The sequence below is a fragment of the Sphaeramia orbicularis genome, chromosome 22, assembly GCF_902148855.1.
Source record: "Sphaeramia orbicularis chromosome 22, fSphaOr1.1, whole genome shotgun sequence".
NCBI classification, from domain to species: Eukaryota; Metazoa; Chordata; class Actinopteri; order Kurtiformes; family Apogonidae; genus Sphaeramia; species Sphaeramia orbicularis.
The window spans coordinates 5,519,129-5,524,314 of record NC_043978.1 but is presented as its reverse complement, the minus strand read 5'-3'; positions in this window follow the sequence as shown (position 1 = coordinate 5,524,314).

Here is a 5,186-nt window from a genome sequence, read left to right as displayed (position 1 = left end):
TCAAAACTATCAGGCTCTGCAGCTTTAAGGGCAAAGCCAAGCCACATTAAATACTGGACACATTGGACTGTACAAGTAGTTTATTCTCTACAACCTGATCAAATGACAAACCTACTAATGGAGGGTTTTTAATCAGGTCCCCAGTACCTGTATCCAGACTCCTGTAAAATGTGGTCACTAGACTTAGAAGGCGATGTTCTACACAATGTAGAAACAGTTTAGAGAGGAATCAACCACATGTTAATACTAAATTACTAGCCACAAATATTTTGTCACTTTTCTAAAATAAATAAAAGCATAAATGTAAAGTTGTAGGGCCTTGTAGTTCTTTATTGATACCAAGATGTTTGACACTATGCATTTTGATTTTTATTCCAAGTTGTGTCTAATGCATTTTCAACTTTTATACCAATGTATCAATGGTAATTTCTGATTCTTGCATCAGTACAGATGTTGTATTTCTGAAATGTTTGCTCTTAAATGTCTTTACATTTTGGTGGTATGGTTAGAATTACTCTACCTCACAACCTAAGACTTTTGCTCATTCTTGTAAATACAGATGTAGTTATTATTGTCTTCAAAGTGATTCAACAGTTGTTAAATGTGTCCCATATCCTCTATGGAGGCTCTAGATCCATTTTTCGTTTGTCGCTGAGTTTGTCTATAAACTCTTGGACTTTGTTGTGTAAAACTTCCCACTGGAAGCGTCTGGTCCGCTCCTGTTCCTCTTGGGCTCTCTGTCGTTTCCTGGCCTGTTCTTTCTCTGATATGGAGTCGATGGTGACCAGGTTTTTCATCTGCATGAGGGACACGCTGGCCTGGACATGTCCTCTGTGTCTCACCGGAGTGTTGGTGGACAGAGGCGGCGCTGAGATTGACCGACTCGGTTCTAGTTCAGAGTCTCTGTAGTGAACCCGGCCCCCTCCATGGGAGGTGTGGACCCCCCTGTGGAGCGTCTTTGCATGCAAGTGTTTATCTATGTCCCTCATAGCGATGTCGACGGTGGCCTTAGGCTCACAGACCTTCACCGTCACCACTCGGGTCTGTTCCTGGACCAGGGATCTCCTCCTCTGCTGCAGGACTTTACGGCTGGACCTGTACTGCTTCTCCAGCTGCTCCAGTCTGTGGCGCAGTTCTCTGTCAGCCTTTTGGTTCATCACTCCCAGCTCTTTCTGCAGAGCAGATGGCGTTCTCCTGGAGCTTTTATCCATTCTGCACAGAGGAAAGGAATCCAGTCTGGTTTAGGGTCATTACACAGTAAAAACAGCCTGTTCTCACTCCCAGGTCAGTGCATACTCAGTCCTGTGTCCTGACAGAGGTCATTGTAAACACTTGAACACATGAAACCTATAACAGGTCAGATGATGTTGTTAAGTTGAATAGCTGGGGAGGGTGGAGAGAAGGGACTAGAGTTTGTGTCCTGTTTTTTATTAGTTACTGTGAGTTATTTTGTAGACTTTAAGATGTAAAATATGAATTAAAATATACTCTACATGGCCAAAAAAAGTCTCCACCTGTATTTAGCTCAGTAAATAGTGGAGATTCTTCATTTGGACGATTACTGTAGTGACTGAGAAGAGAGGTGGATGTAATGATTACCCATCATGCCTAGTGCCTACAGTACAAACCTGTGGGGTCAGTGTTATAGTGAAAATGATAATGGTGAAAGTAAATGGTGGGATATTACATAAGGTTGTAGAAAACAGCACAACAATGAACGCTCACTGTAATCAAAGCTAAAGTGTATGTAAATGTACTTCTAACCTGGATAAACCTTGTAAGGCTCTCTAACAATTAATACAGTACATTTAAATCATTTTATTTTCATAAATCTATTCAGTGATGAGGTACATTTTGTTAGTTTCTTTTCTTTTTCCAAGTCAATAATCTTTCATTGTTCATAAGATTTACAAAAATGTTAATTTACTCATAAATTAATGCAAAGTACATTTTTACACAATTATTTAATCTTAAAAAATCATAAACTTAATGAAATATTTAAGAAAAGCACCAAAATAATGTGAAATGTTAAAAATTAAGAACTCAATTTCTAAACATTTCCTCTATTAAAAAGTAGTCATGTAATCATACTTTTTGACTGAAATGTGTTAAATTTTTATAATTTAGATGGTTAATTCACTTTAATATTTGTTAAAACTGGCTTCAATGTATTTTATCAAGTAAATTTTATGTGTATTTCTGACAATTACTTCAAATCTAGTCTCACATTTTACTGAAAGCAGCACTGAAAATAACCCTCATTATTGTGTCACTGCTAAAACGTCAGCAAATCCTTAAATAAACACTTGTTTTTCAATCATATCTGGTGCATTCTTTCATCCGACCTTTTTCAACATCTAGAAATCAAGACTTTTCTCATAATACCTGAGAAACACACTAAATCTAATGTATCAAAAACCAGTTTGATTAAAATGGTTTCAAATCAAAGTTTATTAATATAGCACTTTACAGCAACATAAAGAAGCCCAAAGTGCTTTACGTCTAAAAGCCTGATTAAATTATAAGATAGAAACAGGTTAATCAAGTACCATAGATATGTATAAAGCAATAGGACACAACACACAGTGATAAAAGAAACCACAGATTAAAACTTAACTGTCTCAGTGTTAACGGTTTATACAAAATAAACTGTACACAGGAATCAAAGTGAAAAATAGATGAAAATTCCCAAACTGCAGTAATTGGTCCAGTTCTAAACTGTCTATAAATTCAGGACGTCTGTTTCTTACCTGAGTTTTCTCCCAGAATGCTTCAGGGTAGGGCTGTGTCACATGATAGTCCATTGTATTGTACAGAGGCCAAGTGGATGTGATTGTTGGTCGACTGTAGCGTCCTGTTGGTAACTATGAACGGACACATTCCTCACAGATAACATTTCAGAACACCTCCACAGTGGCATCATTCTGCTCATGCAGCCACTAAACACAAAACAGCCACTCCATTTGTCTACAGAGCAACGTGTTTGGATGCAGTGGCTGCCCTCTGGGCTTTACTGGTAGAAAATGTCTCAATTAATTCAAATACTACACTTTAATAATTACACTTCAATAAGTATGCTTTAATAATTACACTTAAGTAAATATGCTTTAATACTTATACTTGTGGTGCCATAAAAATAGGGATCACAGTGTGTTTTGGTTATCCATCTATATTTTGAAATCTGAATTTGACCAAAGTCAGACCACCAAAGGGTCCAGTCAGGCCAACAGGATTAATTTACGAAATGCAAAAATTACACTGAAGATATTAACAGTGATGTTAAAATCATTTCATTTCAAGTTCCACATTCAGACCAGTATGATCTAAAGTAGGTCAGACCAGTAAAATACTCATAATTATAATCTATAATGATGACTATAAATGTTCCTCTTTGTTTTAGTATTAAAAAAAATTACACAAAAATGTTTACATTTAAAAAGTATCAAAAAATAACCATTACAAGCCATTGACATATAGTTTGAAGGCATTTAATAAAATCAACAGCGTAAAGAAAGAACACTTTATAAAATAGCAATAAACATAAAATAAAGTTAACAATTTCACCATGTATTTGAAATAATTCTTGTTTAACAAATTTTTCTTCCATATTGCTGCCCCACAGCTTGGAATGTTCTATACATAAAGGTTCAATAAAATACAGAAATGTGCTGAACTTGTTTTTATTGTGTTTGTTTTTGACCTGAAACCACCAAAAATGTTGTGTTGGTGGGTTTGAACCTCCAGTCTCTGTGTATGGAGAGTGAGCTACTGTACCTATTAATTAATGCAGTGGTTCTCAAATCTGGTCCTACAGGATCCCTATCCTGCATGTTTCCAGGGGTGCCCTGTCCTGGTCCTTGAGATCTACTATCCTGCATGTTTTAGATGTTTCCCTCTTCCATCACACCTGGTTCAGTTAATGATTAGCTCATCACCAAACTCTGCAGAAGCCTGATAATGATGTCATGGCTTCCAGGTGTGCATAAAGAAGGTGATATCTAAAACATGCAGGATAGGAGTCCCCTAGGACCGGATTTAAGAACCACTAAATTAATAATTAACAGCTGGAAGTTCTATTTAGTCAGACACTCAAACACAAACTGGTGTTGCACTTTAATTTTCTGTCAGAGTACATCCGTTTGTCTTCTCATTTTTTTTTCCATATTTAGAGAAAACTTGGAGCCAAGCTTTAATCGAAGACTAGTGTATTTTTCTTGGCAGTTCTTAGGTTCAGCTGGACTTGTTTCGCTCTTTCGATTGGTGTAGTTCGTCAAGTTGTCCGCCAGAGAGCGCATTTCTCAATTTGACGGTTATTCCCACAAAATAAAAGTTACATAACGTAGTAAATTTTTATCTTCATGTAAATATAAGACTGTCTTACAACCACTAGGCAAGCAGGTCCTTTCACTTTTTCTTTACTCAAATCAAAATCTTAAATATAAAAATAAATAAATAAAAGGCACAGGAAATATAACTATTAAATGTAAATATAACAGTAAATATAACTTCCGACTGATAACCTTTAATTAGCAGATAACTCAGTGGTCTAGATTTAAAAAAGAGAGAAAGAAATCCATACAAAAATGAATTCAGTATCAAAGATGACCCAATGCCCACTTGAAGGGACAGGGTGAAAAAAATATGAAATATGTTGCAGCATTATTCTTTCAACAACAATACTTAAATCATCATTAAGAAAAATCAAACCCGCCAAATATTTTTTCCTCTTGTTCTCAGGAGGATATGGGTCTGAATGTGGAACTTGAATTAAAATGATTTTGACAGCTTTGGTTTCGACTGAAACTCCACTTCTCAATGAAATCTGTAAAAATGATCTTTTGGCTAAATCTCCCTTTTTAGAAATAACAGCTGGAACGAATGCATTTAATTCTATTTTCCTGTGTGACGTAACCCTGTGGGACATTTAATGTCTTTGTAATAAATAAATGTACATAAAGTTGATGTTTCTGCAACAACAGTAACACTGTAAGTGATAAGATAAATGAAAATGATGTTATAATGTTACTGTAGATAATGTCATACACTAAGCCTTGAATGTATGTGACCTGAGAAATTAAGCCATTTACAGATAATTCAGTGCCCCATATTACAGGACAATTTTTTATTTATTTTTAATTTTATAATGTATTCCCAAAAAAAAAGAAATTGTGGTTGTATTTTGATAA